Consider the following 23,443-nt stretch of genomic DNA (forward strand, 5'->3'; position numbering starts at 1 on the left):
TTCTCTTCCTGAATGGTGATTGGAAAACTTGCCATGTTATCATTCATCGCTTTTCTTTAACAAAAATCACATTGCCTCAGTGAATATAATTATTGTGTTTTCATGAAATGGGTCATTAAATGGGTCATAAAACATCCCACCGCTGGCTAACTCTGCTTTCCCATGCGTGCCTTTTTATTATGTGTCAAAATGTCAGCAGAACACTGCAGTGCACTTAAATATGCAAGTCAAATGTGCCAGCAGGAACTCACTTTGTCCTGGAGATAAAAAAAAAAAAACAAAGACAGAAAGAAAAAGCTCACTTCCTTCAGATATTTCATTTATCCAAATCTCCAGATGTTTACAGTAATACCGTGCACATGTCTAAAGACGAGGACGTAGCGTGAAGCCTCAAACACATATTTTTTGAGCCTCTTATTTCTACAGCTCTGTAAAGAGGTCAGCCTCTGAACTGTCACACATGTTTGTCGGGGACCCTGTTATAATGAGGCAGTGGCCCATCTGGATGCATCTACAGGGACCTAGCAGCTGGATGCTCGAAGCCTCTTCAGCGCGTTGGATATTTACGTGTTTTGGTAAACATTTCCTGTTTAGAGGCCACATCGGCTGAATGTGGGTGGGAAACAATGAAAAATGATTGTATAACATCTGATTCGTACCTGTGTTTTGTGTGTGTGTGAGTGTGTGTGAATGTTTGATGTTTCGCCGTGCTCTACAGGAGCATGTGTGTGGGAAGCGTTCTGCGCTGCCTGGGTGCTGTTTCATACACACTTTTATGAGGTGCAATGGACCTACGAACTGTGCCCGCTATGAAGCAACAACAGCCCTGCAGGGAGCCTTTGATTAGCCATTGCCATCCTACATTGTTTCTGCTGTTTGTTTGAGCACAGGATGAGTTTAATTCCCAAACTAAGTTTAACTTTGGTGCATATTGTTCACCACAACACTGCAAAAATGTATTTTGTTTATTATCCAGTTCATAATCCTTTAAATTATTAAATGTAAGGGAAAGATGTTACATAAAATGGGAAAGAGCAAGCTGGCTAAGAAACAGTGAGTCACACTAAGTAGTGCGGCTGTTCATTTATATGAATAGTGATGTCTCTGTTTGCCAGTGGACGGGATTTGTGTTGTTAAATTAGCATTATAAAGGCAATAGAGATGGTGTTTCATTTTTCTCTTGCTTTCCCTTGTGTACTCTGGCAACTGATTGCACCTTTATAACATGTGTCGGTAACAATAAAAAGCTTATTGCAGTACAATTTTTGTGTAAACAATTACACGGAGCAGCAAACCTTCATGTGTCCCAAACCTTAATATGAATGATTTTGATATATGTACAATAACGCCTTTAATAAATCAGTCTAACGCTGTAGCTACGATCAATCTACCTCTGATTCTTGCTGCTAACTACTGCTAAATCACCTGAATTATGTAATTAATTTCAAGTTTAGTAGTCCAAGAATAAGAAAACAAAAAACTTTCATCCCTCTCAGTTCGATTTCGCTTATTTCACTCAAAACAGTCGAATTAGGTGATTGTCCAGCTTCGGCACAACTACTCGGTTTCCTCCTGGGAGGACTTCTTTTGTGGCATAACCAGACAGGCCTGTGCTGTTCATCACAACATTGTCAAGATTTCCATTACACGAAGCAGAGGATTATGTTGATCATGAGCCAAGCCTCGTGGCGACTCCGACTGCGCTACAGCTTCTTACCACAAAATGAACAATGATTAGTTTCCTGAGATTAGAAACCTGATTTTAAGACGACAGTATAATGACAGCCCAACAGTGTTGCCACTTAGAGCAGAGAGCAGGAGCAGGACTGTGTTGATGCTCTCTGTGGTTTCAGCTTGGCAGGAATAACGCTGCGTGCGCTTCATTCTCGGACAGCACTTAGCTTATTTGTCTCTTGCTGATATTCGGTGACCTAGCTGGCACTGAAATGCAGGAAAAAAGATTTGAGGAAATATCAACATCATTTGTACTTGCAGCTCTGCATTGAACTCACTGTTTTTGTGGTAACCCACCAACTCCGAGTGCAGATTCAACGTTCAATTTAAACACATGCTTTCAATTTTTTTGCATTACGGGCGTCAAATAATTAGAGCCAGGATTTTAACACGATCGGGAAAGCGGTAAACTCAAATTTTCCTGAATGCTGCCGGTAATATTCTGTCTGTCTGCATGCAAATATCAGCCGACAAAAACGCTGAGGTGATAAGTTCAAGCACATCCAACTTTACGGGTTGAGGTTCAAGTTACAGGAATGTCTACTTCAGCGTTTCTACTTTCTGCAACTTTATACTTTATGAGATTACAGAAAAATGCTGTCATTTTCTGCCACTATATTCATTTGGTGGTTAGATACTTGTTACTGTCGTGGTTCCCCATGCCTGTGGAGCAGGTAAGAACTTCTGTGATCCTTTCTTCTCTTAAAATAGCCATGAGAGTTTCAGGCCATAAATTTAGTGCAGTTATATCTGTCAGTTTTGTAAATTTACAGCTCTCAGGACAAGCGGACGATTCAAAATCAGCTTGGCTGTTACACTCTATTTCAGAGTTTTCTGTCAGCTGTAGGACTAGAAAAAGTCCAGGCTCTTCTCTAGTTTCCTTTGCTTTAAACCTTCTCTTTGTGTGATCCGGATTTCCGCCATATGCCCGCCAGCCCGCTGCTATAGTTCTGTCTGTCAGCAGCTCATCTCACAAGTCTTCAATCTGCAAGCCCACTTTACACCAGCAGCCCCAGTGTTTGCCACAGATTACCTAGTGAGCCTTTCATCTGCTCTGTTGTTTTGCATTTGAGTCTGAATGTTTGCTGACTTAATCTGATATCTAAGTGGTCTGCATGTTCACACGGGTGTTCACTCAGGTTGAAGCAGAGAGAAATTATATAAATATAATCATTGTCAAGAAAGTTTACAGTATTGTAGCTCAGTGCAGCTCAGTGAGCTGCAGATGCATATTTCTGCAAAAAACAGCTCACATAGCAAAGAAAAATTGGTAATGTAATTCCCCCAAGAATAAAATAAATGCCTTGTAAGATTAATAAATCTCCCTGTGATGACATGCACAGCAGTTGGCTGAGATTTGGAGTAAACGATCGAGAACAGGGTAACGCGAACACAGCAGTTCCACCTGTCAACACTTGCAAGTTAGCATGGCAAGCCAGCCACGTCACTTCAGCTGTCTGTGAATAGAAAACAAGCCTTGCTGTGACCTTTACCAAGCGCATTATCTGTGCCAAAACTGAACACTGAGAATGTTGTGTTGTCCACAGCCTTTTATGTGAAAGGGATGTGGTTTTGATATAGTGCAGAAAATAGTGAGCAGATTCAAAAGGTGAGTGATTGAGTGACACTGCTTTTTTCCCCTTCTACTGTAAATGTTGGGATTAGTACCAAAACAAGGATTTTCATGCACCTCTGTGTCTGTATAAGTCTGGGAGCAAATGCACACCTAAAACACTCTCTTTAAAAGTCCACCTGCTCTACACAACATGTTGTTGTAAATGTCACCCACTCTCATAGGCTGAGTCTAGGAGTCGTAGTCAATCCTCAACAAAGCCCTTCACAAACAGCAAAGCCTCTCATCCAGCTCATTAGTCTCCGATTATCCATTACTACACGCATCTTCACTATCCAAAACATTGTTTCTGTATGTTTTAGTTTGTGGACTATGGATGATAAAGGCTGAAGTTCAGGGACAGGAGAAGCTTAACAAACTAACACTGTTATCTGAGCCAAAACCCCATGATAAGCCCACCCATTTAAGTTCAATGAGTCCAAAACACAGAAGAAGCAAGTATAGCAACACACATACTCATCAAGCAAAACCAAAATAAATAAATAGCTACTGGACAAGACTAAACTACGGATGGAAGGGGGGTTTATATGTGAGAACTTCAAAGACTGCTCATGGTAGATTGTACTGTTTGGTAAGCTAATGAGATTGTAAGAAAACCCAAATAGACTGTATATAAAATCATAACATCACTCACTGGTTTCGGATTTTGTAGCGTTTTGGCCGCAACTATGTTCGTTTTTTGGAAAAGTTACCATATTTGGGAAAAATCGAGTACTAATTATTCAGTAAGCTTGGCTACCAATCTGCACGAAATCTGCAAAACAAAAAAATATATACAAACTTCTTCAACAGTCCTCACTGTTGCAGCAAGCCATATTATCAAGGGAAAAATATCCAAAAATAGGTCCAAAACTATTTTTGTACCAAGTCACAAACTTGACTTTTGGACATTTTAACATGGGTGTCATGAACCGTGGGCCTTTAGAGAAACTGCAGAGCCTGTAGGCTCAATTTTTATCCCCAGAAGCTGAAGCGTGGAAAAAAAACCTCGATGACAAACAAGGAATTGAGACTCCGGGGAAAAAAAACACACAATGGGGACAAGGGACAGAGAGATGAAGAGAGGCGGGAGAAACACAAAACATGCAATGTAAGATTTACGCAATGAGTATTTGACATCATCCTATGGTGTCTCACAGACATGTGCCCCACATGCAAACCTCAATTTCCTATGCGATATTTAATGCTTATATGATAACGCCAAATAGAACCACTGAATTATGAAATCACCTGGGTGACCATTAAACTGTGGGCCCCTTGGATTATACCTTCAAGGATCTGTTTTACATTGAGCTCTTATGGACGAATGCAGGCAGTGTTTATGTGCAGTAATCCTCTGAGATCCCCCTACGCTGCTCTGTCACTCTGCCATCAGCCTGGAAATTATCATTCTGCCATATGCAGCCGAGGACAGTAGACCCCATAAAAAGCTACACTGAGACTCTCAAGCCTTATTTAGACAGGCAAAGGCAGTTCAACCCAAAATAAGAAAAAATAACATCAATTAATGAGGGAGAAGCTGCTAGGGAAGAGGTCATACCATGTGCTCAGAGTCTACTTAGACTTGAGATATGTGAAAAATACTATAAAAAATGTTGAATAAATGCAATACTGTGCAAAAATCCTAATACACCTCTCATTAGTAAACAGGAAAGAAGGCATATTAAAATGTACAAAATTGCATGGAGATACAGTATATAAGGCAAAAACAGACCTTCAGCAATTTTTAATGAGCCTTGAAAGTCAATATTTGGTATGACCAGCCTCAAGTCTCTTAGTCAAGTTTCTATGTAGTTTCTTTAGGTTATATCGGGGTGGCTACAGCTCAGACGGCAGACCAGGTTATCTACTAATCAGCAGGTTGGTAGTTCTATCCCTGGCTGCAAGGCTTTGGGCAAAGTAATAACCCCAAGTTGCTCCTCACTGCATCAACTGGAGTATGTAAGTGTGTGAATGTTACAGAGAAAACAATTCACTAGAAAAAAACATAGAAAAAGGTATTTGTATAAATAGGTAAATGAGGTAAAGTGTATAAAGCGCATTGAGTGCTCAGGTAGACTAGAAATATATATAAGAATCAGTCCATTTACCATTCAGGAATAGTTCTTCAGGCTTCTTGAAGGACATTCAAAGCTCTTCTGTGGATCTTGGCTGCCTTTTGTGCAGTTCCCGTGAAGATGATCCCACACTGCTTCAGTAACGTTAAGGTCCATGAGGCCAGTCCATGACTGATAATGTTCCACTGTCTGTTTTTATAGTTGTGCTTTTACTGCACTGGCAGCGTGTTGAGGATCATTATCATGCTAAAAAGGAAGCCAATCAAACTCTTTCCAGATGTTATTGCACACTGGATCAAAATCTGAGGGTATTTTCTTCTTTCATAATTCTGTTAATTTGGGTAAGGTCTCACCACTGTTTGAAATGCAGCCTCGAACCATAACAGAGCCATCACTGTGCAGACACTCACTGTTGTATCTCTCTCCTGATCTCCTCCATACATATTGATGAAGATTCAAAGTTGGATTCAGCACTCAATAAGACCCATTGCCACTGATTTGAAGTCCAGCACTTGTGTAATCTGGCATTACTCATCCTTTTTTCTCTGTTTCCCTTCTTTAAGAATGGTCTCTGGCTTCTTGACATCCGCCCTTCCACTGAGGCTATTTCTGATGAGGCTCAGCGAACAGTAGACAGATCAACTGAAGTGTCAGCATCTCTCATGTCTTTGCCGATTTTTTCCCTCTTTTTTAAGTTAGTAACTTTCTTAAATGGGGCGATCGTGGCTCAAGAGTCGGCAGTTCATCTTGTAATCGGAAGGCTGCCGGTTCGAGCCCCGGCTCGGACAGTCTCGGTCGTTGTGTCCTTGGGCAAGACACTTCACCCGTTGCCTACTGGTGGTGGTCAGAGGGCCCGGTGGCGCCAGTGTCCGGCAGCCTCGCCTCTGTCAGTGCGCCCCAGGGCAGCTGTGGCTACAATGTAGCTTGCCATCACCAGTGGGTGAATGACTGAATGTAGTGTAAAGTGCTTTGGGGTCCATAGGGACTAAGTAAAGCGCTATACAAATACAGGCCATTTACCATTTAAATTAGGGACATAAGTTTAAGACATTGTTCATCTATTGCACACAGTTTGGGTTTTTTTTAGGCCTGACACTTCTTTTTTTCCCTCCACTTGTCCAGTTTCCTCCGATTTTTAAGGATGTAGACACCAAACTTTGCTATCTTTGCCTATACGTTACTACTCTTATAACTTGCACATTACTTTTCTCAGTTTCTATATACTAACTTATTGGAAGTTACATGTCTACTTTTTAATGCACAGGTACAATACACAATCTGTACTTTTCTAATTATTCTAAATGTCTTAACTATTTAAACATCTTTCAGTATCCTGCTCTGTTTGCACACTACAACCTGGGTTTGCCACTTATCTGTACTTTAATTTTAATAAGTGCTCAGTACTCTGTTTTGGTTACTATTGTCCATGATGTAAATATGTACAAATTGTGTGTGTTTCTGTTCTATGTCCTGTGTCCTGTTTTGTTTGTATATGTGTTTTTTTGCTGCTGTTACAACCAAATTTCCCCTTGTGGGACAATTAAAGGATTATTCTATTCTATTCTATTCTATTCTATTCTATTCTATACTTTTAACTAAAAAATATGTCTTTCGTCCCTGTTGTTACTGTCGCGTCCCATTCTCGTGTTTCCTGTGGTTGATGCTCTCTGTCTATTTCTCTTTGTGTGTGCATGCGTGTCTCCGCTTGATGCATAGCTCTGTGCCAATCAACAGGCACACCTGAGACGCTTTCACTCGTCACGCTCCACAGTATTTAAACAAGGGCTGGTCCTAGCCTGCTATGTTATGATGGGCAGCTAGAAACAATAGGTTGAGAAGTACAAAGCTCAGGTTTCTGATCACATTAAGAGGTGTGCATAATCTGGAGGCAGGCTGTAAGCTGAACAGAGGTCCTAAACAGTGCGTTTGTAGAGCTATTTTTCCATATGCTGAGCGCAACTAGAGCTGGCCTGGATGCAAACATCAGTTCATCTCTCTTGGCTAGATTAATCAGTCCTCACTTACAGTCCGTTTCCTCGTGTCGTTATTTGATCTCTGAGTAATCTTTGTTTCCTTGCCTCAGGGTTGTGCTTCACTCATCAGCGTGCCATCTAGTCTTTTTGGATGAACCCAGCCTGTCCTTCTCACTCCTCCATGTGTGACCTACCAGCCAGCCAGCCTGCATTCTCCAGCCTGCTCCCTTCATCAACTCAGTCCTCCAGCCAGTGCCAGAAAATCTCTCACTCCCAGAACTCTGTTTCAAAGCATTGCTATTTCTGCAATATCATAATAAAGCTTGTTTACTTCAATCTCGTGAGACCTTTGAGAGAGCCATGATGTATTCATTTTTGTGAAATACAATGACGATATTGAAAAACAACACTTTTAACATTATTCACAATACAAGTCCCTAAAAAGGCTTTCATGCCAGAAATTTATTGCTGTCCAAAAACTATTAATTGTATTATGCTATTCCATATGCAATAAATAATATCTGTTATTCCAAGTCAACTGCAGTAAAGTATAAGGGCTTTCACATGCTATTTAAGTCATTGTGTTATTTGTTATTAATGTTGAGAAAGGAAACAGGAAACAGGTGTGAAGATATGTTTCACTGTGTTTGTGTGTGAGCGTATGTGCATGCGTTGAGTTTGAGGTACCTTTGGGTCTAAATATTACTACACATGGTGAAAAACTGAGTAATTGTAAGTACTTCAAAACCTGTCTAAAACGTTAACAGAGAGGCTCATGGGAGATAAATTAATTATGACTGCAAGAGCCACACAGATTATGAGCAGAGTTCCACAGTTGTGTGGCGTAATGAAAAATTTGTGCAGCGTTTCCTGCTGCCAAACCCAAAGCAAGCTGAGCTAATTTGTCTCAGTGTCAATTGGCTCCCACATCTCCTGCCCACCTCCTCCTATTCATGGCTCATATTCCTCATCTGTGTTATCTCCCTCCATTTCCCCCTCTTAGCATCTGGCTCATCCTTAATCTAAAACAACTGGATTCCCTACAACCACTTGGCCAAAGACAGTGAAGCATCTTATTTACAGCTCCATCTCCTCAGTTAAACGTGCATTAAGCGCTGCCAATCTGTCTTAGATGCACATGCTTATAACACTCCTACATAAACGCACACTCGCAGCAGATGACACCCCTAAAAAAATGCTTAAAGCCATTGTTATGCAAACTGGGCCTCAAGTGCTTCGTAATGCTCCCAAAATAAATTCACCTACCCAGAGGCGTTTTAATTTGTGTCTTCTATTCCAACTGTTTGTTAACAACAAGAACACCGTCAGGCATGTAAGGCAGCGTTTGTTCTCTCCAGAGCTTCAGCGACATCTTAAACAGGCATCAAATGTCACTTGTTCTCCCACGACAGTGTACGGTTCACTAACTGCGACTGACCCCCGCTTATGAATGAATTAATGACACAAACAAACTCTCTATGAACACAGCCTAATATACAGAAACAACACACAGACAGCTGAGCCATGAGTATAGACAATTTGTCATTCTGTCGTCTACAAAATCCCCTACAGCATTATTATTCCCCACATGTCTGTACAATGGAGATGTATGCTATAGACTGTAAAAACCATGCCCTGTGTCTCATCACTGACAAATATGCTGCATTCGTGAGAAAATATGGAGCGGGGGAAACAAGAGACTGTCACGCAGCGAGCAAGCGCGCATGCAGCAAGCTCCAAGGAAAGCACTAAGTAGCTGTTGATGTAATGTAGGTCAGGAACTTAAGAATAAATCCAGGGCCTCCAACAGGCTCTACATGTCATCGGGGGGGTCGCTATGCTGCAATAGGTCATTTGTCTCACATTAATATGTACGCTATTAGGATCAGGTCTCCATCGAGCTGGTAATTACTTTAACACTACAACCAAGGGAGCCACTTTGACCCTTTGGCATTTTAAAAAATGATGTAACTCTATTGAATTTAAAGCCTATCATCTCATATTTCACAACTTTTCCTGAAACAGGTTTAATCATCATATAGTAAATTTTGAGATTTGTGGGATAAAAAGAAAAAAAATCTCTACCACCTATAGCTAGAACTGCTGAGGACATCATTTTAGCGATAAAAAAAATCAATCAGATGTTCCCAGAAGGCAATGTGATGATGTCTGTGGCTGAGGGGGGTGGAGCAGGGGCCTGTGAAGCTGGAGTCACACAGATGTGATCGCCATCTCGATTAGTTAACCCAGGGTTTCATAATTCAGTTACGATTGCGTTCATATTGAGGGGGTGGAGTTGGCAGCAAATAAATGTACTGGCAGCAGAGCAGCTGATTTAAGGTGGAGTTTAGTATTAAAGCCTACAGCTTTCATTCACAAAGCAAGGAAAGAAACGCCGCAAAAATGCAGACTGTGTGAGTATTATTGCCCTGTCATTAGGAGATAGGTGAATCCGATGGATTATCATTGTTATTCCATGAAATTAATCTTTAGATGAGTATAAAAAAATTTTGGTTAATTTTTTAATTAAGATTTTTAACTAAAGTTAAACCCTTTCTTTCTATCAGTGACCCAGAGAAAAATCGTTGTGCTTTTATTATAACTAGACTGAATTCCTGCAGTTCATTATATGTGCTCCAGCCAGACTTATAATCCTTCTTTATAATCCTGTGTCCCACACCGCTCACTTAGGTCCGTTGATCAGCAGCTTCTAGTAATTTCGAATTTCGTGATTGGCTTGTACAGCCGACTCGGCAAACTCTGGAAACGTGTCAGATCAGGTCATCTATCTCACTAACAGTACTCAAATCCCAACTAAAAACACACCTCTTAGTCAACAGCTTCTTACCGTCATTTTCCCGAGTGCTCTTTTATTATTTGACTTTTTTACTATTACTAGCTATGTGCACGTCTTTGCTTTGGCATTAGCTCAAGCTCTACACTGGTAAAGTCACCAGAACAATACTGACTCTAATGATAAATCATAGATATAGAGAATTTCATACCCAATGGGTTGCTTCATAAAGTAATGATGCTCACCTGAACGTAGTTTTCTTATCTCCACTTTGTTGTCATCTGCTTTGCTGCATTTTCTAGCCTTTAAGCATATTTATGGCAGCTTATTTCAATAAAATTTGAGCTGACTGTTAAAATACTTAGCATAATAAACACAGAACATGCACAAACTAAAACAATGTAGCATGCTCACATGAAACTTCAAACATGTACACGGTGAACGCAGTCATAAGTTGGCCTCACGAAGGCTCGTAAAAAGTACAAATATATATGACTGTGGGATTTGTATAGAATATTTGTACACCCTATGGATGTTGGCACTTAGACTACCATCTAGGTGGAGATAAGAAACATACAACATACGCACATACCATTACAGCATGGTTATTTACTACCCTTTTAGTTAATAATTATATTATGTGTTGTTCTTAAATTATATAAGTATCATTCCTTTGATGATTTTAAATGTCTTATACAAATAAAGTGATTTAACTTGGCTAATTTACTCTGACAGAGGACTTGTCAAGCTTAAATTACTCATTTATACAGCTGAATATATTTTTATCAAATAATTCAGTTCTACTTGGAAACATTTATTCAATGAATGTTTATAAATGTATTGATTTAAGCAGAAAAAACAATTAAGCAAAAAACATCTGTGTGGCATTTGCAGTTCAAATCAAACATTAACCACATTTAAATCCTTGGTTGTCTCTTTTTATTGGAAAAAGAAAGCCAAACAAACTTTGGATGGAGCTCAATATGTCTGTACACTGTAGCACGGTTGCGTCACAGCCGTGGTTATCTCAGCCTTCACAAACAAGCCTGTTAGAAGTGTGTAGGAGCTGTGTAATACAGGTAACGTAATCGGCAAACAGAGACTAATTAGGCAGTAAAAGAGATGAGCACACATGCACTAACACTTCCTTCTCATACTTCTATTCCTGTGAGTGCCCTGCACTGACTCTCATCCAACCCAGTGACCTTTGTGTAGTCTCTATATTTAGCCTGTTTTTAATTTTCCTCTACAACTACATCATTCATCTTAAAGGACTCAGGAGTGACCTTAAATAATCCTACACTACAAAAAATTTGTAATGACAAACACGGGGGGCGGGATTACACTGGAAAATGGAAAATACTCTACGTGCTGTAGATAAAAGTATCTGTTTCACATCTCCTCTGCAGGAAGGCTACACCCTGCAGTGATGATAATGTGCCATATCAGAAGAGGGTGCGCAAAGACAAGTGGGATTACAAGTAAGGGAGCTTGAATTACAAGTGTCACTCTTGGGCTTGCTTGTATTTTTGTGCAGAGGTAACAGTGAGATGATTCATCCTAACTTGTGCACCAATAACCTGCACTCGCTGTCTGATACTGCATTACAGGCCTGCACAGCAAGCTGTTGTGGTGAACGGGGATGATAAGGCAATCAGTTGGCTTTTTCTAAAAAATGACTGCAAGTAGTTATGGTCAAGGAGTCAAAAAAAGAAATCATCATGAAGTTGAGGAGACATATTAGCTTATTTTCAAGCTATAGTACAACCTATTGTGTAACCTATGATAAAGAAGATAAAAAAAGAACGACTCTACGATAAACCTCATGAAGCAAAATGGCTTGTTATTGAAACTCCAGTTTCTAGTAAGGAGTTTCAGAGAAAGTGAAGCCGAGGTCATCATTTTCCCTACTGTAAAGGCCATAACACACTGAGCACGCTGCAAAAAGGGACACGAAATTCTGAGTTTTTCAGATGCAAACGTGTCATGTAACATTGTAAGCGGTGTGTTTTTGTGGAAACTTCGTCCTCAAAAAGCACACAGTGGAAAAAATGAAGTCAAAATCAATCGATGATGAGATGGTCCTGATGATTCTAAACAAGAAAAGGACCAAGCAGAGATTCTGGGTTCATCCAGTTGTCACAAGAAGGCAGCAGCAGGGAGAATTTCATGGTTTGATCCAGGAGCTGAAGCAGAGTTGGGGCCACATCTGAGGAGGCAGAGAGCTGTTGACCTGGAGCAGCATCTAGCTGTGTGTCTGAAATAAAATATTATTTTTCTACTATTTGTATATTCAGAACTGGTATGCGTCTGAGCTCCAGTGCACTTGTTGCCAAGTGAAGCGGTGTGTTTGGTCAGATCAGTTTGAGCTTGGTTTAAAAGAATAAATGCCACAAATTCATCTAGTAAAATCATTCTTGATTAAAATATGTGAATTTAAAATATCTGCATGGATTTTACACACGTGGTGAGTAAAGGCCTTCATCTTGAACAACATTTAGATTTGACTGGGATTCATGTTTGAGCCTCTGTGAATTGGATGCTGATGAGTTGCAAAGAGATCCTTCCACATTTTAGCCAGTCACCATAGTCAGCCTAGCTCCTCTGGACTTCATTTCCATTTATTTTGCATGCACACATTTTAGTGTACATTTAGTGTAATTTTAAACATTCCCAAGTACTTTAGAAATGAATATTTTAATATTTTATCCTTGTGCGTTCTCAACGTTCTCTACCCAAAGTGCAAACTGTAGTATTTCTGTAAAGAGGTTTGACCTGCTGCAACATTTGCATTTAAGATCTGTTGTGCTGGTTGCCTGGTGATGGATGTAATGCAGCAATGTCTTGAGCTTCCAGAAGACCTTCAGTAGTATGGTGCAGGCCTTTGGAGAGCACAAATAATACTCCATAACAGCAGCCTGTTGGTGTGTATTGAATATTTGATGTGTTTAGTTTATGACAACATGTCTGAAAGACGACAGCGAGCTTAATTAATGATAACCCTTTAAAGAAGATGAGCTTTGACAGGAGAGAACTGCACACCCGAGGTATGAATCATCACATGGACAACAAGGAACTAGCGACTAGGTCAGCTACGCATAGCTTGGGGGGGATCAAGGAAGGAAAACAGATACCCTGACTTTGCTCACTTCTGCAGCATATAAATGTAATGAGACAGTTGATAGTTCGCCTTAGTTTAAACACTGCTATTCATAAAGAGTCACACTGGTGGAAAATCTTGCAGGCAACAGTATGCAGTTGCAAAAAAACAGCCTCCTCATGCTGTAAGTAGCCATGTGAAATGTAAATGAAAAAGAATGACTTTGTTATAATTTATATTAATGTGGCTATTTGGAACAGCCACTAGCACTTCAGATTTCTGGTTGACAGCACAATGTATAAGCCACTTGTTAAAAGGCATAACTCCATACTGTGCATATGTTGCAAATTGGGTGCACGCATATATTTAAACAATTAAATAATACCATTTATAAGTTTCTGCTTTGCTTGTCTTTTATTTGCAAAATAATTTGTAGCAAATGAAAAACTGAGAGATCGAATCAGCTGCTTCTCTTGTGAGTGTCTATCTCAGTCATGGACTGCAGCTGGCAATGACAGGCTGTTTAACTGTAGAAATTCTCCACTTGCCCCTAGGTTCTGGTTAGTGTCCACCAAATTTGCAGCACATCTCCAGAGCAGAAGAAGGCCTATTGACAAAAACTGCAGTCCAAGATAGTGGAATCTGAATATAACCGTGGGAAAGCAGCTAAATGATATCAAGGATGACCACAAGAGCAACGGGATCAGTGAGTCATGGGACAAACCCACACAGCAGACTTCGTTTTTGTTTTTTTAAGTGAGAAGACAATCCAATTACTAAAGGTATTGCTATTACTAATATCAATCAATCTATTTATCCATCCATCTTCTGCTTATACAACTTAGGGTTGCCCAGGAGTTCCCAGCTGTCACAGGGTGAAGGCGGGGTATACCCTGGACAAGTAGCCAGTCTGTCACATGGCACTCACAGTCACATTCGCACTTACAGCCAGTTTATATTCACCAGTCACCTTAACCCTGTTGAGACCTCTGCCTCAGCAGAGTTTCTTTAACCCAAACCCAAACCTCCTTATGATTTGTTTGTTTAAAACAAACAAATTGTGAGCAATAAATCGTATAAGCGATGCAGCCTTTAGCAAAAATGATACAAACAAAACTTCTGCATTTCTGAATTTATTTCTTCAGCCCTTATGCCTCCCTATATAAACTTTTCCAAACTGAACCATCACTTCATCGTCACCCAGTTTTGATCTAACCAGTGCATCAAGGCATCAAAAGACATCTTGTGCCTACGCCTGCAACATCACTGGCTTCTGACAAAATGGCAGTATTTGATTTTTTTTCCACAGAGAAAAAAAAAAATTGGATGTAACATTACTGCCATAGCCAGTTTGAAGCCGGCTATGACATTAACATCTGTTTAGTATTGCAATGATCCTGTCACACAGCCTTACTGTTCGCATAAACAGCACCAGTGCAAGACAGCGCAGCATATGTCAGAGAAGACTGCAGAAGTTATTTTGCTCTGTGTGTTTTTTTAAATGAATCAGTAAAACTAGCACCATAACAGACAGCTGCACGTTGTGCATGTCTGAGTGCTACATATGAAGAGAGGTCAATGTCTCCCTCACTGTGTACACAAAACACAGAGGCCCACGTCCAACTTCCCGTCAAAGACACACTGACTTCAGCGGTCTCTTCGGTGAAGGAGGAGGGCATGTTGTTTTTCAACTAACAATCCTCGCCACTGAAAACCAAAGAGAAAGACTTCATTCATGGTAAGGTAGCATAGACAAAAATATTCCTCTGGGAGACATTAGTCTCACATTGTCTCCAATTCAAATCCCTTAATTTACATACACCGCTCATTCCAAACCGTTTACCAATTACAGCACTAACGACAAGCAGCACTGCGGCAGTGACATTTGGTTTATGTGTAAGCTGTAAGACGCATGTCCTGTTAAAGTTCATCAGACACACCCAATAACTAATGCCAGAGAAGTTATAAATTTGTTGGCCAATAGCATAAGAAAAACCATTCAAGGCAAAAAGTTGGGGCGTATGTTCTGTATTAAAGTCACAGTTCTAAGTAGGGAGCTAGATGAGAAAACTGATAATATTCTCAACTCCTCGAGCATATTAGCTTCCCTTAATTTTGTGCACAGACAGCTCGATAAAGACAACTGGTTCTTTTGTCTGGGGGCTTGTAAGGTCAACAATTTCATGACAGGAAACAGAATAATAACTCTTCTCGCAGTGTGGGCCACACACAGCCCACTTTGATGCTAAGTGGGCCGGACCAATTCAATTTGATTTTTATAGCACTAAACTGTAGCCTTTCTGTCAGTGTAAAGATGTTCAACTACACAGAAAACCTGAGATCTTAATTTGAATTAATTTAAATTAAGATTAAATCCTCAATTTAAGAAAATTTTCACTTAGTAAAAAATGCTGCTGCAGTGAATTAAAAAAAATATCTCAGAATGACTCTTTGGACTTAGACTGGGAGAAATTCATGAGAAAAAATGGCAGAAAAAGTTGTTAATCCACAAGATCTCTCCATTCTTACTGAATCCCTCCCCTCATCCTAAATTTCTAAGGCAGACGTATAGAAAAGTACATTCAATTCTGTTGTTTTTTCCTATTAATCACTTTGTAACAGTCACATATTGTGGAGTCTCTTTAAGGCAACTTAAGGTAAGGGTTAGTGATGTCATAAGTATGGGCCACTGCCCTCTGTGGAGTATGAGAGCAATGTGCTTGCACGTGAGCTCATGGACAGAGACAGATTTTATATGTTTTACCTCTCTAACAATTTGAAACATTGTAGGAACACTGTGCTTCATGTATGATAAGCAGCAGCCGTTCAACCGGGCCTTGTAAGGTTGATGAAGAGGGTGTGCATTAAAAGGCAAGCACTGTGGAATTCCCAGTACCAGTGTGGACGTGAGTTTTTCTGACTGTCCTGTTAAGTGTTTGTACTGCTCCTCTCAACCACTGAGTACAACACACGTTGCAACTTACTCTGATGTAGAGTGAATGTGCCAGATTGAAGACATTGCCAGGCCACTTCTGCTCCCCTGGGCCTTATATTTGACTCCCCTGTGCTAGATACACTAATCAAAAAAGAAATGTAAATTTTGTTGTGAAATTTGTTTAAACCCATTTCTTAGAGGTTAACATTAATCTCACAGAAACCAAACATATTCTGGGAGTACTTTTCAGTTCTGGTTGTTTGGTTTTGGTCAGTGGTGGTAAATGGATCGCTAAATTGTTTACCAAACGTGATTTAACACAATTGTACAACTCAGAATTGGTTCAGTTTACTGCATTCTCAAGCCAGGAGTCTCAGAACACAAAGAAACAGTGTATCTACAAGCTCTTCATTAGCAGAGATGGATTGGTACTGTAATCTGATTACTTTTTTCAAGTAACACGCAAAGTAAGGGATTACTATTGCAAAAAAGTAATTAGATTACTGTTACTTTCCCGTAAGCACGCTGCGTTACTGCATTACTAAACTGTGATTTTGTTTGTGAGTGTCTCATGACAATGACGTAAGGGCGTGCGACATTCGTGGTAACAGACATCTGCAGATCAACAATGGATAATATATAGAGTGCGGGAGAGAGTATGACTGTGCAGCATTTAAATCATGGAAGTACTGACCTTACTTTGAGTTTGCTTCTGTAAAAAGTGACAAAAACATTAGCATCTGCTGTACACTGCGTGGGAAGAAAACTTCTTTTTACAGCGAAAAAAAACCCCCTAAATTTCTGAGCAAGTACCTAGCACGCTGCCTCGGGAATATGAAATTCATGGAGAAACCCCCGGATCCTACCGCTGTCATGACCTCTGCGGCACTGGGCAAACCTCCGCCTGCTCCACTCCTGTTAAACAGGTGAAAATAGATTTAAGAATGACAGGACTCAGGCTATGTCCACACGTACACAGGTATTTTTGAAAGGATTTTCCGGTTTTTGGGGTTTTTTAAAATCCCGTCCACACATGTAGTTTTAAAAAATATCTCCGTCCACATGTAAATGCTAAAAACGATAGGTTGGCCAATCTGAAGTCTAGAAGCCTGGGAGGGAAAGAGTGAACAGGGTTTTGTACTCTCACAAAACCTTAAGTACCTCTGAAAGTTTTTGTTTTTCTGGAAAGGCAGATAATTTTGTGTTACTTTTCAAGTGCCTTCATCATTTCAAATGTTAATAACTAAAGACTATTTTGGCTGTTGTGTAGACTCACAATTTAGGAATGAACAAAATGCATACAGCATACATAAATTAATTTTTTTTTTAAATTAAATTTATTCAAAACCGACGTTGGGATTTGGGTTGTGAGAAGCCACGTCCGAAGTTCACTCTGACGCCTCTGTCTTTCTAAATGGAGGGGCAGTAACTGCATGTGTATATGTAAGCGTGTAAAAACTGCAGATAGTAATATTAACAGCAACAGTATTTTATCTCAATCCGCCATTGTAGAAATTCATCTCATGTAAACAATAATGTGATGCACAGCGTGACGTCAAAAAAAGCGCACACCTTTGACATGCGTGAGTAAATCTCTGTTTTCCTCATCCAAACCAAAACAGAAAAAGTAGAATTGGACTGAAATAAGTAATCAGTAAAGTAATGGGATTACTTTTTGGAGAAGTAATCAGTAATTAGTTAATAATTACTTTTTTCAAGTAACTTGACCATCAATGATCATTAGTGCCACGACTGAGTAAAGATGACCAAGGTTGAGCTATCGGCGTGCTGGATCCTGCTATATGTCCAAAACTGTCCATGGATGCTCTCTGGTCTCATTGTTCTTGGTATAAATCTGAGAGAAACTGAGATGAGCTGCTAAAGCTGGTACTTGTGCCATTTTTTGTGGCACAAGTAAGGCACATCCAGCCTGAAGCTGTATAATATAGTAGTGCAATGTGGACAATGTAGTAGTGCTAATCTCTCTGGATGAGGAGATACTTCCTTGGAAAAAAATCTAGTTCCGACATGCCGCCATACTGAACGTGGGACACGCTGGGTCAGCGGTTTCATTAGAGGCAGCCACAACCAGCAACCATTGCACGGCTGCAGACTGCACTCTTCCAGAAATGGAGAGCAATTTGTCAACAACAGATCCAGAAGCTTGAGCAATCCAAGCACACACAGGTGACTGCATCACATTAGATGAGGCCAGACCTCATATTGAACTGTTTGCATGTATATACTAATGAATATCCATATTCTAATTCATTCAAATCAATAACAATCAAAACTGTCTAAAGATGCTCTACAGAAGCCTGAGACTGAAACCTGTTCTGAGCAGATTCCGGCTCATAAGGGATGATTTTACTGCTCGAATACAACATAACGTAGTCTCCGCTGGATGTTGGTTCTCGTCTCTTACTGTACGGTTAAATTCCACTGTGTTTTCAGCACAGCAACAGCTGGTTAAGACTGCTCCATCAAACATCAGTTTACCTGTTTTGGTTTTAAAGGTGGAAAAGGTGAGTTAGGCAGGAAAGTTTACTTTTGTCCCCTTAGTCACATCACCAGAGCCATTGACAAAATAGAAGAACACTGAGAGGAAGGGCTCTACAACATTGGTTTCCAATACAGATTGTTGGAGGAAACCTATTTTTCTTGGGTACACAAGATTTAACGCGATGCTGACTTATATCCAACACTGGATTCAGGGGTTCAGTTCTGCACTTTGACGTGATACTTGGGCTCTATTCGATGGGAAACCCATTGACAAACTGTGTACCTGAACAGTTGTACAGCCAAACGTTTAACGTCAGAAATAAGACCACATGAAAAACATCTTATGAAAACCTTCTTTCATCTTTTTTTAATTAAAACAAGAAAACACTGAAACAGATTTTCCAGATTCTCATGGATATAACCAGAAATTTTCTATTTATTTGAATCCTTAAAATGTAGAACATTTTTTGACCACGCAGCAATCTGCTTTCATTTTGTCTAATCCTCTGTACTTTAGCTGTTGTTTACCTTGTGACTTACAGGGCCTCATTATGTGGAGGAGGCAGCCAGTCGCTGCACTTTTCTGATTACTTTCTGTAACCTGAAGCATTTTCTGCGCCATGCTCTTTGCATGAAGACCTCACTTTGAGTAAACTATGTTGATTTAACATGACAAGTGCATGCACAACTCTATTCAAAGTGTTTGCTTTTCTTCTGTGACGTCTTGGGCCTTCAAACAAAGATTATTGTTGTTTTATATACTCAGCGAGGATTAGATTTGCAGAAACAGCAGGATGGAAGCAGTTTAAAATTTGCCAAACTTTCAAAAAATACGTACATTGGAGCAGGGGCATTTAAAAAACAACAACAAAACATTTCATTATGAAATGATGAGCGAACGAGAATTCAGGGATTATTTGTCTGTTGATGGAGAAAAGTTGTCCTGATGTGCGACCCAAAGCCCACAGCATAAGCACGGTTGCAACAGTTTCCAGCTGAGCAGTCACTGAGATAAAGCAACTGTTGTTTGTGCTCTCTACTGTGATAATAGGCTGTGTTGGGGAGCGAAAGGATCTATATTTGACCCTCAACCCATATACATACAACAAGGGAGCAGGGGGTATTTTTAGCACCTAACCAATGTAGATCTGAACAAATGGAAAATTGCTCGATACCTCTACCTGCTTCAGAGTTTACAAAAGTGAAAGCGTTCCTGTGTTCTTTGATCTTTTTTAAATCCTTTGCTGCTCCTATGCAGGTATTGATTCTTCTCTGATAAACGCTCAAGTCTGTACTTTGTATGGAAATGTTTCGGCGCGCACCGAGGAGGAATTGACTTCATGCAGAACAGACGTGCTGTCACCCCCCACTGAGACGTGAACGTATCTGTCGCCTCGAATTTTGATCCACAGCTTGACCCATAGTGGCCCGGCTGAAAGGCTACAAGCACATGGGCCCTGTTCAGCAAACTGATGCGTGTAGGTCGGTCATTAGTGTATAATCATATGAGTCTGACTGGGTGATTCATCTTGGAGAGAGAGAGCACGAGTGATATGTCTCCATCATCACAACCCACTGACTTCTGTCATGACTTATCTGAGAGATAATTCCAGTCATGACTTTCAGCCTGTGAGGCTACATATCCCAGTCCATCTACAACACTGATTACACTTAATGAGCAGTTTTTTTGTTTTTTCTGTAAAACACGATTTACAAGAGACCCTCAGAATTTAGTCTAAATATTAACATATGGCAAAGAGTGCTGAAATATTACTGATTCACATCTGCTGGGCTCAAATATCAAAGACACTCTTACTCTCATACATATGCCGCTACTCACTTTATAAAATCATTGCGGTGACAGGCAAATATATGTGACTTTGAAAAACTTATTTTTCATTTAGGCCATAACGGATTAATATAGGAAATCTACAAATACAAAAGAGTCACATGGCTTGGTGCATTCTTAGATGATGCCAAGTAAAGCAATAACAGTGCAATGCAAGCTGTCATTCAGTACTTCTTTTATCTGTCTTCGTAAAAAGACAAATAGTAGAGCAATACCAGTCTGCTTTCATTTTTGGGGTATTGAATATGGGTGTTTTGTAAAAAAACACAGTTGCATCTGCGAGGTGTCCGTGATGCACTGCGTCTCACTCCTAATGCATTTCATATGTACTCTTGACAAGGGACTCTTGGTTCATTGGCTACTCTTCGTATTTCAGCACCGCAAACTTTTCCTAAACCCAACGAGTGAGCAAAAACAAAACTGATCACTGAACTGAGCGAATGAAATCAAAGTAAAACAAAATAAAAGCCAGAGGCCAACGCAGTTTCCTGGCTGCAAAACTTTTATCTTGACCCCGTGCCACACCTCATACGGATTCGCAGGCTATGGCGCTCTTAAAATCTGTGCTATCTCTGTGAAGCCAGCAGCTTCTGAAAAATGGCAGTATCTATCACAGCGTGCTCCTGTCATTGGTAACCTACTGTTGTCATTCTTATTCTTTTTTTGCTTTCTGTTTTCATTCTCTTCAGTCTGAAAACAGTGAGTCCTCTCTGTCCTGCTGTTATTGCAGACACGTCTTAACTAACCGTGGCAGAGATTGATTTAAAAAAAACATTTAAAATAGAAGAAGCTGTTACAGTGGCCACACAGGAATCTGGATACCAACATTTTACATTTCACTTTTTTTTCTTTTGTTTCAAACAACAGCATGGTGATTGAGTGACAGTAAGAAGCTGATGGGTTCAAATCCACAGGCTGGCCGGGGCCTTTCTGAGTTTGCCTGCTCTCTGTGGGTACACCATCTTCCTCCCATCCTCCAAAGACCGGTGATTCTAAACATGTGAATTATGAGCGTAGATGATTCTGTCTCTCTCCAACATATCCAGGGTGTGCCTTTTACCCAATTACAGCTTGGATTTAGTAAAGCTTATCCAATCATGAACTGGAATGGAACTGAATAATCAAAGAATCATGATGAATGGACTTTTTGTTTTTGTCCTATCTGTGATTTGAACCAGGTTTCACCATGTAACTTGGAGTTTTCACAGTCTGTTTATATTATCATCATCACAACAATTTATGTATTGTGATTTAAGGGCATTGAAGCAACTGTTGTTGTGATTTGGTGATATATAAATAAAACTGAATTAAGCAGAAGAGACAGCTAAGGCCTCATTCACATGGGCCTGGAGACCCACTGCCACTGGCACTGGCAGGCACTATGATTGCTAAAGCCCCAGTCATACCTAGAGACCAGTCAGTGACATTTTCGAAGTTGCTAGGGAAAAATGTATATTCTACAACTGATTGTTCAGTGGTTTCTGGACATGGTTGCTGTTGCTAGGTAAAACTGGTCACAAAGAGGTATACAGTGCTCCACTGAAAACATCTTTGGGATTGCTTTGGCTGCAGTTTGCCAACTTGTCTGCAAATACTTGCCAATTGTTCACTAAGCAGTAGTGAACCTGAACTGCACAGCTGTTGTTTTTAAACGTGTTGGTTCAATTGTTGTTCAGTCCAAACATTGTCTATTTCCCATTTGAGTCACGCGAACTACCGCTCTGTACTTAGTTGGATAGACCAGTTGACGTCTTCCTTACTAGCTGCAGGTTATTGTGGCAACCCGCTAGCAATCAAAGCAATCACAGGGACATTTTTTAAAATCCGATCATCAGAAAGCTTTACTAAGTAGGGCTCACTCTCTAGCTTTTAAGCCTAAATTGAGTTTCAAAACAAACAAAAACAACAACAAAGAAAAAGAAAACAAATGCAAACTTTAAAAGATACGTTCTCTCAATGGTTAAAATTTTTATGAATGGAAGGATGTCCAGTGTGCTTCAGACATCACAGCATTAAAACCTTCCACCAGCCATTCAAAGGTATGAATGAAAGGTTAAAAAAGTGCACTCTAGCAACAAATTTAATTTCACAACAATTGTTCTTCTTATGACACTAAACAACTGCTGACTGAAAAGGGTGCATAACGCTTCTCAACTTCCCTTAACGGGATCATACACTGGGGAAATAAATCCTCAAACTATTCCATGAGACTTTCTTAAACTGACGGAATGAAGAAAGGAAGGATATAATTTACGAGTCTCAGTGCATGGCTGATATCCAAAAGGAATGTGGTAAATCTTCGTGCTGTGAAGCTGAAATAGCAAAGCTCTTAGAGAACCAAGAATGAAATGATGCATTTGGTTTCTGAGCGCCGCATTTCTGGTTTTGCTTTATTTACTCCATTATAATAGGTTTCTTATGTTCAGCGTGTGTGAAAATAGAAAAAAAAATGATGCAATGATTTCTGACTGAGGCTGTAAGGCACTTTCTTTAGCACAATTATATATTAAACAAATTTGAAAACCACTATTTGGCTGTTTTTTTGGCAACCGCAAAAGCTCTGATCGCTTTTGGCCGACACTGCAGAAACAATTCAGTCTGTGCACCACGAGTGGACTCTTTGGGTATTTAAGATTGATTGTCTTTTGTTCACAGGGGCAGGAAGGTACAATGCTGGCTGCCACACGGCCCACAGTAAGTGATGGAATGTGCTGCACTTCATATCTGATTCTGGTGTGGGTACGGAGCAGAGAACATGCAGGAAAAGGCAGCAGACGCTACCAAGAGACCAGAGAGCAACATCGGGACACGGCCCAGACGGGCATCAAGGGAAATAGTTTCCAGCCAAGACATTAAGTGTGCACAT

General features: G+C 40.1%; 1 protein-coding gene across 2 annotated transcripts in view; it reads right to left on the reverse strand.

Moving 5' to 3' along the window:
- The window catches only part of gcgra (glucagon receptor a), a 50,589-nt gene that overhangs the window by 20,517 nt on the left and 6,629 nt on the right, over nucleotides 1–23,443 (reverse strand). The window contains exon 2 of one of the 2 annotated variants that reach the window (XM_005468669.4): nucleotides 17,040–17,141. The exons of the other annotated variant lie outside the window; for it this stretch is intronic. The gene's annotated coding sequence lies outside the window, so the exon portion shown is untranslated. The remainder of the gene's footprint in view (nucleotides 1–17,039; nucleotides 17,142–23,443) is intronic. 2 annotated transcript variants of the gene reach the window in all.

Source organism: Oreochromis niloticus, linkage group LG4, assembly GCF_001858045.2.
Source record: "Oreochromis niloticus isolate F11D_XX linkage group LG4, O_niloticus_UMD_NMBU, whole genome shotgun sequence".
Classification (NCBI taxonomy): Eukaryota; Metazoa; Chordata; class Actinopteri; order Cichliformes; family Cichlidae; genus Oreochromis; species Oreochromis niloticus.